The sequence below is a fragment of the Rhinolophus hipposideros genome (genome assembly GCF_964194185.1).
Source record: "Rhinolophus hipposideros genome assembly, chromosome: 8".
NCBI classification, from domain to species: Eukaryota; Metazoa; Chordata; class Mammalia; order Chiroptera; family Rhinolophidae; genus Rhinolophus; species Rhinolophus hipposideros.
The window spans coordinates 69,262,443-69,277,604 of NC_138054.1; the positions used below are offsets into that span (position 1 = coordinate 69,262,443).

The 15,162-nt window shown below is 50.9% G+C and overlaps 1 long non-coding RNA gene across 1 annotated transcript in view; it reads right to left on the bottom strand.

The window, feature by feature from the left end:
* Nucleotides 1–15,162, bottom strand: part of LOC308500634 — a 49,415-nt gene that overhangs the window by 22,472 nt on the left and 11,781 nt on the right. The gene's annotated exons all lie outside the window — the stretch shown is intronic.

Here is a 15,162-nt window from a genome sequence, read left to right on the forward strand (position 1 = left end):
AAAAAGAATAAAACTACCTTGTGGGGCTCTATGGCACAGAGCCCAAACCAGTGGACAATTACATGGACACTGCCAAGAGGGGGCAGTCAGAGATGAGCACTTTTGAAAAGACTCCCTGTCCCAAGAATATGCAAGCGGAGTCCAGAGAGCCATTTGGTTTGGATAGTGTGGAAGAATTCAGGTATCTGAAGAAGTTGAAATAGACATCCAATACGAGCCCTTACAGTACAGTTTAGATGGCAGGGGTGAGGAACACAGCTCATTCAGACGCGAAACTTGGTATCATGAGGTATCAGGAAGGACCTCAACCCTCAGCACCCCTATTAGTCAGGTTAGGCTAAGCTTTGCTACAGTAACAGCAGCAAAAACAAAACACAAAATCTCCACAGTTTAACAAATACAGGTTTATTTCTCTGGGGCAGGATGGATGTCCAGACCCGTCCTCCCTGGACTCAGCCCCTTCCGCTCTGCTCCTCTGGTAAGAAGCTCTGCTGTCTGGGTGACTCCCACTCTCAGGGACACTTATGAAGGACACCCAACATGAAAACAAATAAAAGGAAATCACCCCATCAGAGCTATAAGTAATAATCAATAATTCAAAGCCTTGATAAAGTCTTGCTGGAGAGAGCTTCAGAGAGAAGGCACGGGCTGAGTTTCATGGTTAATTCAATGTCAATTAGCTGATTGCTAACTTCCCTCCAGCGAAATCGCATGCAGTGCAGGGGAGAGAAATCAAACGTGCTCTCGCTTTAACAAGCCTGGTGTTTCAATCATTCATCTCTGGCCGCAGGCTCAGAACCAATGCCAACAGACGTTCCTTCACAGTTTCATCAACCATTTCTGCATGTCACTGTTTTTTCAGCTGCCCTTAATTGTCCCAGGACCATCTCTGGGAACCAGGACTACTTGAAATCCAAAGTCAGGAGAGCAGTTTTCTGCTTCCTGAAAGTTGTGGGACCCACAGCTCCTGAAACTCAGTTTCCCCATGATATTCTCCTCCTCCAAGGGATACTGTGATCAATCACTATGAAAATACATGTAAAGTAAACAGCAGAAAACTTGGTACATAGTAGGTGCTCAATTGGGGTCGTTTTCCTCTGCCCTCACAAATCCTGAGATGAGTAGTTTGCTCACCTCCTCAGGTCCAAGCCCCTATAAGAGGCCGAGGACGCCTTCAGCACCATGGCCAGAGTCTCTGCCCAGAGGTTGGAGATGAGAGGAGCTGGAGGATATGCTGCACAGCTCAGAGCCGGAGGGCCCAGGGGAAAATCAGTGTGAAGGGAACTTGGGGACCACTGAGGCCCACTGCTTCCCTTTGCATAGGAGGAAACAGGTCCAGAGAGGGTCAGGGACTTGCCCAGAATCACAAAGATGCCAGGTCTCTGGGCTCAGCATCTCTACATCTCATGCTGTCCTACAGATGGCAAGGTCAGGATTCTGAGTCCCCTTCTCTTTCCTGGGAACCCCTAGGGGGAGGGACACAAGAAACATGTTACTGATGTACAGGGAGAACCAGGAAGGAGCGTCCTGGGGTAACAGATGCTGCAGGAGACCTGGGCTTTCCCTGGGGACTCAGCCCTTGCCCAAAATTCCTGAATAGTGCCTTCTGCCTATCTCTTCTCCCCAGTTTTGAACTGGGGCTCTAATCAATTATTCACATGTCTAGCACTGGGAGGGTAGGGAGAAGCTCCCTAATACATCCAGCACCTTCTTTTGGCGAGCAGACATATGTCTCTCACAAGTGTGTAGCATGCTGTGACGGCTAATTTTATGTGTCAACTTGATTGGGCTGAAGGATGCCTAGATCGCTGATAAAACATTATTTCTAGGAATGTCTCCATGGGCATTTCCAGAAGAGATTCACATTTGGATCGGTAGACAGTAGGGAGGATTACTCTCGCCGATGCAGGTGGGCATCACCCAATCCATTGAGGGTCTGAATAGAACAAGGTGCCCGAGGAAGGGTGACTTTGCTCTCTGCTTAAGCTGAGATATCCCTCTTGTCCTGCCCTCAGACATCATGGCTCCTGGTTCTTTGGCTTCAGACTCGAACTGGGACTTATACCATGGGCTTCTTGGTTCTCAAGCCTTGGAGTTTGGACTGGAACACCACCACCAACTATCCTGGGCCTCCCGGTGGCAGATAGTAGAGCATGAGACTCTTCAGCCTCCATTATCACGAGCCAATTCCTTATAACAAATCTCTTTCTGTACATCTATATGTATATCCTATTGGTTCTGTTTCTCTGGAGAACGCTGACTAACACACATGCCTGTACCTGGGGAACTGTGCCCATGTAACGACTACAGCTGTTCTGTCCTGTGCAAGACTCAGAATGTTCCTCCCATGACCCACGGGCCCTCTGGATTCCTCTCCTTTCCTTGAGGGTTGAGAAAGACCATGCTCTCCAATCTCCTCTACTACAGGCCACCCTTGGGCTGGGACTTGTCAGATGTGGCCCAGGCCAGGGCTAAAGACCTGGGAGCTGTGCCCACCAAGCTGACCTGTGGCCCCTCCTACTTAGAGGGACATAAGGTGTTCGTTTTTAAAAGAAGAGGGAAGAACTACAATTTCTGGTCTCCGTCAGGCAGCATAGCGTAACAGTGAAAAACTCCAGAGTCACGGGTTTGAATCCTAGCTCCACCATGTGCTGGCTGTGGGATCCTGAAAAAGCTGTTTAACCTCTCAGAGCCCTAGTTTCTTCATTTATAAAATGAAGGGATGATAGCACTGAACTTATACATTGCTGAGGGGATTAAATGAGATAATCCGTGCAAAGTGCCCAGCACAGAATAAATAAGTAGTTTCATAAATCTTCCTTTAGTAAAAGTTTCTTTAGGGACAATTCCAAGCCTCAAGGGAGTCTGTCCACAGCAGAATTAGGATGCAAGTCCTCAAGGGTGGGCTGGGCCCCGCTGATCTCTTGGCCCAGGTAGTGTGGGGCTCAGTGTGGGGCCAGCCTGAGCCTGTGCTGGGGCCAGTGTGAGGTCAGAGTTCAAGCTCAGTCTGGGCCCAATCACAGCTCCACCACTGACTCAGAACGTGGCCTTGGGAAAGTCCTTCCCTGTGAGTCTCAGTTTCTTCACCCATCAAATGGAACAACGGTCCCCGCCCAGCATGCCTCCCGGAGGGGTTGGGAGGAAGCCATCAAGTCGTGCATGTGAAGGCTTGTGTCAGCCTCAGAGCACAGCTTCACTTCTCAGTGTTACTTGGATTCCCCTGGACCTCAGGCCTGCCGGTGAGAGAGTCTCCCCTTGTCTCCATATGCCCCTGGCGGAGGCCATTCTCCAGGAGCAGAACAGAAGGCAGGGGATGGGGGTAGGGGGAGGAGGGCGGATACCCAAGGCTCTGCTGCTCCTCCCCGAGCCGGGAACAGAAGGCTTGGAATTCACTGTGCACATATTTGTTGACTTCTCTGCACTCTGCCAGCTTCGGGCATTCACTTCCCAGAAGTTTATTTGAGGAGACGCAGATGAGCCGGATTTGGGTTCAGCAGACCTGCCCAGGCAAACAGGCTGAGCCCTTTCTCACTCCCACTCTCACACACACTCTCCACCTCGTGTGCTTCCTCTTTGTCTGCCTGTCTCTCCTCGATGACCTGTTCCTGTCTCTCTTTCTCCTTGTGCTGTTTATCCCCCACTTGATCCCCTGCTCCAGATTCAGTCCCTGCCCTTCTCGCTCCTGCGCTGTGTCCCGGGAGGCTGACCCCAGGAGTCTGCAGGGCCTGGGTGCCCCGAATCGGGTGCAGCTGGCAGAGATTGCGGGGAGAGAGCAGTAGGTCAGGGATCCTTTCCCCACTCCTCTCCTGGGCAGTATTTTTAGCGGTGGCTGTTTCTCCATGACTCATCCTGCACTGGCATCCTGTCCTCTCCAGCACCAGCCCTTGCTGGGCTGCAATAACACCGTCTCCTCCTCTCGCCCCATCAGCCTTAGAGGTGGCAAGGACTTCCGAGCATTGCCAGCTTCTCGAACCACACCGTCCCTTGTTGCTTCCTAAACTCCACCCGTGCCTTGTAAGTAACGGACCCATTATAGTCTCTGATGTAAGACCCTAACCCCTAACTCCACACTTTCCTTGAAGTCCGAAATATCTCTTACCTTCTCTCCCTTACAAGTTCTCCTGAACTCAGGGTGGGAAACATTGAGATTGCTTCTGTCACATCTCTTAGTGGAGACCATCACAGGGTGCTGAGGGTGGGGGTAGGGGTCTCTGCTGTTACACACTCACACACACACACACACACACACACACACACACACACAGAATCAAGAGCTCCTCTCATCTTCCGGCCAGGTCAGGGAGAGCTAGGGCCAGCTTGGAACTCAGAGTCAGAAGAGCTGGGTTATAGCACCCCCTTTGCCACAAACCAGCGAAAACATTAAATAACCTCCACTTCCTCCTGCATAACGGAGAGAAATGCATAATTCTTCCCAGGCGGTTAGGGGATCCAGTGGGCTGATGGGTGTGGATGTGGTTTGTAAGCTGTACTCACGACACAGGGGTGAGAAGTTATTACTGAGCTCCCACAAGAAGCCAAAAGAGTTCCTGCCTCTCTCACGTAGGTGGAGGAGAGGACCACAGGCCGACGGGACAGCCCACATCTGGTGACCACGCCTGCTCCCTGCCCCACAGGTGAGGAGGAGCCACTGCTTTCCCAAGGACAGGCGATAACGGAGGTTGAGGCCGATGCTGGAACTGCACTGAAGTCAGAAACGCCGTTGAGGTTCAAATTCAGGCTGGCGTTAGAATTTAGATGGGGATAAGGCTAAAGTGGGGGTTGAGGTTTTGTATTGAGGCTAAGGTTGGGGTTGGATCTGTGTTCAAATTGAAGCTGAGATTGAAACGGATTTTGAGATCAAAGTAGGGTTGGGGCTGAGACTGAGACCGAGCCTACGACGCACCGGCCTTCAGGCTGCGGTCAGCACTGGGGAAGGCCGTGAGGTTAGGGCTGAGCGCAGCATTAGAGGGGGGCTGGGGGGGGTGGCTGGCGTTGGAGTTTGAGTTGGGTCTGGGGCTAAATGTTGATGTTAGGATGGAAGCTGAGATCAGCTCTGACTTGGGGCCTGGACATGAGGCTCCAGAGTCCTCCCTGCCCGTTCGACCTTCGCTTGGCTCTGGGAGTCTAATGACCTGATACAGGAGGTGATGACATATCAGCATCTCCTCCAACACCCCTCTTCATTCATTCATTATTTCACTCATCCATTCCATAAAAAAATGTATCAGTCACCTATTATGTACTAAATACTGTACCAGATGCTAGAAATGCACTGGTAAGCCAACGCGATGTGGCCGTGACTCACAAGGAGCTTACAGTTTAAAAAGAAAGACAATAACCCAATAATCACAGAACTGCATGCATAATTAAAAGTGTGCAAAGGGCTAGGAATGAAAGGCCCAGGAATCCATGTGTGAGAGAGCACAGCAGATGAAGAGTCACGGAAGGCTACTGGATGTGATCAAAGCTTCCAAAGTGGTTCCGGTTCACATGGGGGAACAGATGACAGAGGGATTGACTCCAGGTAGTAAACAAGGGATGTTTCATGGAAGGGGTGGCATTGGGCTAGGTTCCCCATGGTCTCCTCTATCCATGAAGCTGGGAGGCAGGGGAGGCAGTGGATTTGGAGTCAAATAAACCTGGGCTCAAAACCACACTATCCAGGTACAAACCAGCCAAGCTGTTGTAGCCTTGGGCAAGTAACTCTCCCTCTCTGAGCCTCAGTCTTTAAGATGGAGACAGTAATTCCTACTTTGAGCCTCAGTCTTTAAGATGAGCCTCAGTCTTTAAGATGGAGACAGTAATTCCTACTTTGTAGGGTTTGTGGGAAGCTTCTAGATGTGTGTAGAGTTCCTGGCACACGTGCAGTGCTCAGTTACTGTTGGCTCTATTCCCTTTTCAGGGCAAGAGGAACAGCAGGAGCTCGGGGCACGCAGCCGACACTCCACAACCACTCAGTGTCCAGCTCTTCAGGCTTGAGCTGTCACCCTGACAGGCTCAGGCGTGATTTCTCCCTGGGGTTCATGCTCCCCAGAGTGCAGGCATGATTTACACACCATCAGGACAACTCCAAATTGGACTAAAACCTAATGACTGGAAATAAGACAGGTAATGAAATTCTACGCAGCAAATTTACAGGGGAGATTTATTAGGTGTGTTTTATTCACAATGCTGAGCACTTAGGGCTCTGGGTGGGGTGCAGTATTGGATAGATAAATCCAGTCCATATCACCTACCCTGGCACTACCTCCACTCAGCCATCCTAGACTCCTGATAGGCGGAGACCCTTGCAGCAAACCCTGTGCTCACTGGACGCACAACCCCACCCCCACCCGTGGGCTGGCTCTTCCCGCCTTTATCACTTCATCCCTGTACTGCTAGCCTCTCTGGATCCTGGATCTCTCACTATCTTTGGGAAGACAACTGCATCATTGTTGGGCAGGCTATGCCTGGAGACTGGACCTCAGGAACATGGAGTGGAATAGCTGGAGAGCGGGAGCTTCAGGAGTGGCCAAGCTAGTGGTTGGCACCTAAATGAACCTGACCACGGGAAAAGTGTTCCTTGAGGTGCAGGGTGGCAGGCAGAGAGGGCAGCAGAAACCCAAGGAGAAGAATGGTGCCTTTCCAGACCAGCAGTTCCCTGAGGCCAGGACAGGGGAGTAGCTGGTGGTCAGGACAGGGGAGTAGCTGGTAGGAGTCTAGAGGAGAAACTGAGGCAATTCTACACTGCACCTGGGTATACAAGGGACCAAGGACCCAGTCAAGAGCTGCAAGACTGCTTTTAGCTACAGAGAGTGGTGCTGTCTCCTGTTCCTTCCTCTCACAGCCTGGGCACAGGGAAAGGTTGCTGGCCCTCATCACCCTCTCCGTGTCTCCTCCCCCATTACTCCCACGTGCCTCTTCTTTCCTCCACTTGCTTCCCTTGACTCCAATAACTCTTTGGCCTATTTTCCCCTCCTTTCACCTCACTCCAAGCACACTGACCTGCTTGTTGTTGCTCCAACGTGCCTAGAAAGTTCCTGCCTCAGGACCTTGGCACTGCTTCGAATGCTCTTCCCCCAACAAGCAGTACAGCTTGCTCCCTCACTTCCTTAAATGTCTTCTACTCGGATAAGTCTGACTGGCTCCTAATCCATCAAAATTTCAACCTCCCCCTAGACACTTCCTCCTATCCCCCTTCCCTGCTTTAGTTTTTTCCTCCTTAGCATGAACCACTAAATGCCTTCTTTTGGTTTTATTTCTTTATCATGTTTGTTGCATGTCTCCCCCACTAGAACATAAGCTCCAAGAGGACAAAGATGTGTGTCTGTTTTGCTTGCCAGTGTAACCGACAGCTGCTAGCACAGCGCCTGACATGCGGAAGGCAGATACAAACTTTGTGTGTGATTGAGCCTCGTCTCTAATAGCCAAACTGCCCTGTATGGAGCAGGGCACATACGAACATATGCAATGTTGCAGGCACTGTGCCCAAGGGCCCCGGTGATTACCTCCTGAGTGGCTCATTTAGCAAGTGCCCTCCGCGCTTGCTCCCAGGTCAGGGACAGGGGGCACCAGATGAATGATACCCAGGCACTACACTCAAAGAGCTCCCAGTTTGGCGGGCAGCGGAAAAGACTTGGGAAGAGCCGTTTGGTGTGCTCAATGCACAGCCTCTGGGAGATGACAGAGGAAGTCAGCTTAGGAGGCCTGGATGTTAGGATAGCCAGAAAGACTTCTGCAGGAGGCAGCCCACAAGCAGCCCTCACAGCCACACAAAAGTAAATAGGAGCTGGCAGCAGAGGCCATGGCACCAGGTATGGAGTCTCAGTTCTGCCATTTACCAGCTGTGTGACCTCAGGTGTTCCTCAACCTCTCTGTGCCTCGTTACCTCATCTGTAAAATGGAAATAATATAGACTACTCATTGGATGGCTGTGAAGATGTAGTGAATTGAATTTGCAAAGCTCTTCAAACAGTCCAGAACATAATTAATAAGTACACAATAAATGTTAGCCATTATTATTACTGCTTTTATTAAATGTTAATGAAAATGGGCAAAGGAGAAAAAAATTACAGGGAATAAACTGGGCAGCGGTTAAAGGTAGAATAAGTACAGGTACGTTCAAGGTCAGAGCAGAGCCTTTCACACTGGTCTAGGAGCTGTGCTAGTAAAAGTCTAACAATGGGTTCTGTGGTGGGGAGACTGTGATTTGCATTTTGCCAATTTCTGTAGAGTCAATACTCCCAACAAGGCCAATTTCAAACTACCGAAGTGACGTCACTGAACAAGAAGGTGGGAAGAGATGCCCAATTGGCCCATACAGAGCCATACAAGTGACCGTCAGTCTGTAGGTTGGCTCAAAGGAGATGGCCTCTGTCCACCCCATGCCCTCCCCATCCCTGACAAGGCTAGTTCCGTCTGTACCCTGCTCTTGGCCCTCAAATTTGACTCTAGAAGGGGAAAGGCGTGGGGTACACGGGGCAGGGAGAGACCAGCTCAAACGTGGGCTGAGATCCATGCGTGTCTGGACATTGGAGATCTCTGCCCCAGGGAATCTTGGGAGACACACACACACACACACACACACGAATCCTCAGCGCTGAGCCCCGGGGCCATCTGGATGTGGGCACATTTGCCTCTGGGGAGGCCAAGGTGATTTGAACTATTGGTATCCTAGATGGAATAAGAAAGGGGTACTTCCCAAAGCCACACGTTCCAACCTCCCACATGAATTTCCTTCGGAGGTCGCCGGTCCCCTCCTGTGGGTTCAGATGGGGGAAGCTCCAGAAACCAACTTCAGAGACTTGGGGTTGGGCCAACCCCCGCAGAGCTGCTCTGCTGAGGGGGAGGGGCCCTGAAAGCTCCAGGATTTGCCACCTTGCTCCCTCCCTCCCGCCCCCCGCCCCAGCTGGTTATCAGCGTGAAAACAGGAAGGCTGGCAGTGCTATTAATAATACATGAAGCCAGCTCTGCCCCAATCAGGAGGGCAGGCCGAGGCGGGGAGCAGCTCCAGCCCCCTGGGAAAGAGAGCAGCCAGGTTGCTGGGGGCCTGCCTGGCTGGGCCTTGGGGTAGGGGTGGGAGGAGCCCCTCTCTTCCTTTTCCCAATTGCTTTGTGCATGTCCAACGCTCCAGGCCAGACACTAGCGCTCCCTCCATTTCATTGACTGCCGTTTCCCTCCTCAGCCACTGCCTGGGTCCTACAGAAGCTGCAGCCAGTATAGAAAATATAGTCTGGGATGCAGGAGACCTGGGTTCTGGGATGTGGGAGGCCACAGAGGGCCGACCCAAGCTTTGGTGTCAAACAGATCTGGGTGTGAATCCTAACCCAGGCCCACCTACTGTGTGACTTCAAACAAATCACTTTACCTCTCTGAACCTCTGATTCTTCATCTGCAAAATTAGTGACTACTAAGGAAATGATGGGGATAAAAAGAACAGATTTTAAATTCCTGGCATGTAGTAGGTGTTCAATAAATGGTAGCTTGGTATTACTATTATTATTTCTATGACTATGAACTTGGGTAAGTTCCTTCCCTGGGCCTCGTCTTCCTAGCTATAAAATGAGGGGGTTAAACTGGGTGATCTCCAAGAGCCCTCCAGAAGGATTTCCATGACTACAGGGTGAGAAACCCCAGACCAGAGGTGAGATCTCAGAAGCCCCCAAGACACCCTGCCTCTCTGGTAGCCTCCTCTCTGGAAATGCTGTTCCTGCCCTGGAGTGTACCTACACTAAAACCCAGGGTACCTGTGTGGCTCTGGTCCACTCTGCCTCAGTTGCCCTACTTATGATGTAGGGAAAGTAATCCCATCTTTGCTCCCTGAGGAAGGGGTGAGCAGAAGGCAAGTCCTGGAGGAAAGAAGAAGGAGCCAGAGTTTTCTGGGGACAGAAAGAGCCTTGGCTCTGGAGCCTCAGTGGAGAATCATAACAGGCCCAGAGCTTGGGGGCATCACCGATCCTTTCCACCTGCACTCATTCATTCATTCCACAATACTTATGGAGTCCCCTCGAGGTTTTGGTAGCAGCCCTCTGTCTTGGCTCTCCTTCTGCCTTCTGCTTGTCCCTTTGAGGGTCTTTCACTGGCTCCTTTTCCTCAACCAGCCCTTTAAATAATGGGGGTCGCCAGAGTTCTATTCTTGACATTTTCCTCTTCTTATGCCACACACCCCCTGGGCCTTCCCAACTTCCACAGACTTATCTGTCTCTGTGTCAACAATCCCAGATCTCCTTCCCCAGAGTGAATTTTCCCCAAGCTCCAGACCCATGGATCCAACTGTCCACAGGGCATCTCCATGTTGATGTCTCATAGGCATCTCAAACTTAAAAAGATGCCCAACCCCAACTCACCATCTGCCCCAGGCCCCCTCTGATCTGGTCCCTCTGACTATTCCATCTCCACCTCCTCTGAGCCCTGCACACACCCTGTGTTTCAGTCACAGGAACAACTGGGCTCCGTCCTCCACCACCCAGTTCATCCTGGCTGCCTGCAGACTCACCTGAATTATTGCCCACATAGAAGAGATCACTTCACCTCTTGGTCACACAAAGCAATGGAAACTCTGGCTTCAGAGTCAGAAGATAAGGTTCAAGCCCTAGCTCTGCACTTTCATTAGTGCCACCCTGGGAGCCTCATTGAGCCTTAGTTTTCTCACTTGTAAAATGGGGATAAAACACCTTCCTCATTGTGTAGGGTAATTGTAAGGATTAAATGATCTGCTTCAGGAGACGCATTTAGCATATGCAAGAACACATCAATAAACATCAAGTCTGATGATGATGATGATGATGATGATGATGATGATGATGATGATGGGGATGATGATGGTGGTGTGATGGTGATGATGGTGGTGGTGGTGGTGATGGTGGTGGTGGTGGTGGTGGTGGTGGTGGTGGTGATGGTGGTGGTGGTGGTGGTGGTGGTGGTGGTAGTGATGGTGGTGGTGGTGGCGGTGGTGGTGGTGGTGGTGGTGGTGGTGGTAGTGGTGGTGGTGGTGGTGGTAGTGATGGTGGTGGTGGTGGTGATGGTGGTGGTGGTGGTGGTAGTGGTGATGGTGGTGGTGGTAGTGATGGTGGTGGTGGTGGTGGTGGTGGTGGTGGTGATGGTGGTGGTGGTGGTGATAATGATGGTGGTGGTGAAAGTCTACTCACTACCAAGCGTCAGGCTGGAAACACAGAAATGAATAAGACAGACTTGCCCTCAAGGAGCTCACAGTCTAGTAGGAGAGGCTGTTATACAAGAAAATAACTATACACTTGTAAATGCTTATACACTTGTAAGAACAATGAACCATTTGGGTGCTCAGAGGAGAGTAGGACTAACTCCACCTGAGAGTCCAGGAGCTCTCGGGTGGAGTTATGACAAGAGAGAGGACATGTGAGCTAGGACTTGAGAGATGTGTAAGAGTTCACCAAGTAAAGAAAAGACAGCATCCAGAACTCCAGGGTCCTGCTCGTTCTGAACAAGGTGCCCCTTCTAAGGAATCTAGCAGGTAGGGAATCTGATCAGAGCTCAGACTGCTCCTGCCCCCACAGTGGTGAGCAGGTGCGTGGGTAGGTGGGTCAAAAGCAAACTCAGCAAAGCCTGAGCTGCCCCCAAGTGCCAAAGCAGCAGAGAGCCTTACAGGTGGCTTGCTGGGCAGAGGGCTCTGCAATCATGTCGGGTTTCCAGGGTTCCTCTCTCTCCCTTTCATTGTCTTCTCAAACCTAAGTTCTGTGAGATTTTTGTCACCTCACTCATAGACATGGCCTCCTCCCTATGCCCCACACTCAGCATTAGGCAGACAGTGTCTTTGCCTGAGCCCTGGGAAGACCATACACCTATTCCCCCCCAGTTACCCTGTTCCTCTCCACCCCCATCCCAGTGTCCTCCTTGGGTTGGTGAGTCTGGGTGCACAGAGGAATGAAGGACCAACTAGCAGCTGGGTCCCTATGCATGGAAGTCTCCAGAACTCAGAAAATCAGAGATGCCAGAAAAACAGAGACTACTGCCTCATCACAGCCATGTCCGCTCTCCCCAAGGAGATACCTGTGTTTCCTGAGTGATGGGACAAAGAGGAAAAAAAGGGGCTGCAGTAGTACCTGTAGTGACAGAGTGTAGGTTCTGGCCTCAGACAGTCCTGAGCTATTCCCAGCTCTGTCCCTGCCTAGCGGTGTGATCTTAGGTACAATTTCATCTTTCTGGATCTCAGTTTTGTCATCTATAAAATTTAGTCACTCAACCAATATTTATTGACCATCTATTTTATTCCAGGCCTAATTCCAGGTATGGGGACTATTTGGGTGAATAAGACAGACCAAGTTCTAGCTTCCTGGAGAAACAATCAAAATGTAAACAATTGATAGGTAATGTAATATTACATGAGAATAAATGGTCTGCCTCAGAGGTTGAGAGGAACTGGGAAGCATCTATTTTAGTGAGGTGGACAGAAAAGGCCACCCTGAGCAGGGAACATCTGAGAATAAATCTGAATCACATGAGGGAGGGAGCCTGTGAAGAATTGGGGAAATCACTCCTGGCAGAGGGAACAGCAAGTGAAAAGGCCCTGAGGCAGGAATGAGCTTAGCAAGTTTAAGAAATTACAGGGTAGCTAGTGTGGCTGGTACAAAGGAACAAGGGACAGGAAGGAAGGAGGGAAGATCTGCAAGGAAACAAGCCATTGGATCATGCAGGGCCTTGAAAGCCATGGGAAGGGCTTGGCTTTTACCCTGGGTGAGATAGGGGCATTTAAAGGATTGTGAACAGAAGAGGGACATGATCAAACCAAGATTGTTTTTTATAGGATCCCTTTGGCCGCCGTGTGATAAAAGACTCTGGAGCAGCACTGTCCAGTGGAAATACAATGTAAGCCACATGTATTATTTAAAGTTTTCTAATGGCCACATCAAAAAAGGTAAAGAAACAGGTGAAATATTAATAATATTTCATTTCACCCAAAATATTATCATCTCGATGTCATCTGTATTTAAAAATATTAGAGCTATTTCACATTCTCTTTTTCAAACCAAGTCTTCGAAATCCAGTGTATATTTTATACTTGGGGCTCATCTCAATTTGGACCAGTCACATTTCAAGTGCCCAGCGGCTACATGTGGTTACTGACTGAATAGCACAGATCTAGAGGGCCAGGAGGGAGAACAGGAAGATCAAGAAAGGAGGAAGTTGCCAGATGCAGAAAGGAGAGGCTTTAGAGTTAGAGGTGGGGAAAAGGATTAGGTGATGGGTGGAGCTGAGCTGGACCCAGGCTGGGGCCCAAGGGATGGAGTCAGTGTAATCAGTCATTCTTTGGAAATGCTGTGAGATTACAAGATTTACCTGAAGAAGGTTTATTGGTGAGTGCTGGGCAGGGGAGGGGAGGACAGCAAGAGAGGGAAGCAGCATTGGGCAAAGGGAGCAACTGGTGTGCAGTGCAGTCACACCAAATGCCTCTGCCAGTCTCACTGCCTCACAAGGAGCTCTGGAGCTGGGACGGCCCTTCAGAAGTGTCCCAGTTTGAAGCAAGGGGACCTGGCCTTTGCACACCCTCCTCCAACTGACCAGCCATTGGATGCCCCACGGAAGGCAAGATATCCACCTTCCACTAAAGCAATGCCTGGAGATGGACTCAGCTGTGAGCTGTCAACAGCCCACACTCCTACAGTCAGGCGGACTGGGAACTGAAGAAAAGGGACCAAAAGATTTCCTCACTCGGGCAACTTCTTCCTCCCAAGAAGAGGAGCAGTGATGTCATGGAGACAGGAGCATCAAGCACAGGTGTCTGAGCCCAGGTGGGAAAGTTTCAGTCGCTGGAGGAACTCAGGTCCAGCTGGGGACTCTGTCTCTAAACCACTCACTGCCCGCCCCAACCCAGTGGGACCCATCTCACAGCCAGTCCTCAGGCTCCAGTCCCAGCTTTGCAGCACCCCTCCCCCGGCTGCTCCCCAGGAAGGGGCTCATCCCTGCCCTCATCCTGCTAGGACTCCAATCCCAGTACAGCTGGGCTATTGTGAGGCTTGAATGAGCTTAAGCAAGTGGAAAAGTTTTGTTCACTGTGGGATGCCATCCACATAGGAGGGGGCTGTTATTAAGCTCCTCACTTCCTGCCTTTGGAAGAGCTTTCCCCTAGCCCATCAATTCCTCCCCTGTCCTTTCTCTACTCAGCCCCTCAGACTTCCTTCTCTCACCTGATATATTCTCCCTCCCTCCCTCCCTCCCTCCCTCCCTCCCTCCTCCTCTCTCTCTCTCTCTCTCTCTCTCTCTCTCTCTCTCTCTCTCTCTCTCTCTCTCTCTCTCTCCTCTCTCCTCATCTCGATATCCCTCTGCCTCTCTGTGTCTCATTCTGTCTTGATCTGGGTCTCCGTCTCCTTCTGCAGTTCACCTCCAACCAGGGCAGCTCAGAGCCACCCCCAGCTCTAGCCTGGGCAGAGAGCAGGGCAGGGAGAGTGACCACAGCAACAGCTTGGCTCAAAGCTCACCCACCCACCCCTCTGAGCCCCCACAAGGTTTCTGCTCTTGCCAATGCAGCAGCGCCCCCCACCCCAGTTCCCAGCCTGTTTGTTTACTACAGCAGTGTGGAGAGGCTCCACAGCGACTCAATTTCACCGCTCCAAAAGCTTGGTGCTGGCAAAGGGCCAGCAGTTCCTGCAGGCAGACTGCCAGGCAGCGAGGCACTGTCCCTGGACCAGAGCGGCATCCTCCAGGCTGGGTCATAGTGAGGGTCACAGGCTTCGCACAGTGGGGGTGGAAGCAGCAGGCAAGATCCCCACAACCCTGGCCCCCAGGGTGCCTAAGCCGGGCAGCTGCTGACAGCCAGACAACAAAGGCTGATCCTTGGGTCTGTAGAGAGGGGGGCCCACTTCTCAAGGAACTTCTCTAAGAACCAGGTGGGCAGAGGAAATACATAAACAGAAGGGTCACAAAACTATAAACACTGACCAGCGTTCCAACATAATAAGCATAACTGAACTACATTAGGCATTCAGTAAGCGGATGGATGGATGGATGGATGGATGGATGGATGGATGGATGGATGGATGGATGGATAGGAAGACAGAGTCATAGCTTCCAGGTTAGCATGGCCCATCAGTACAAGATCTTTCTTTTCCTTCATCCCACTCAGGAAATCCTGTTTGCTGGGTTTCTTTATTCGTCAAAGATTGACAGAAGAGCCAGACTCCTTCCTTGGCATCTGAATATTTAGCAACTTTT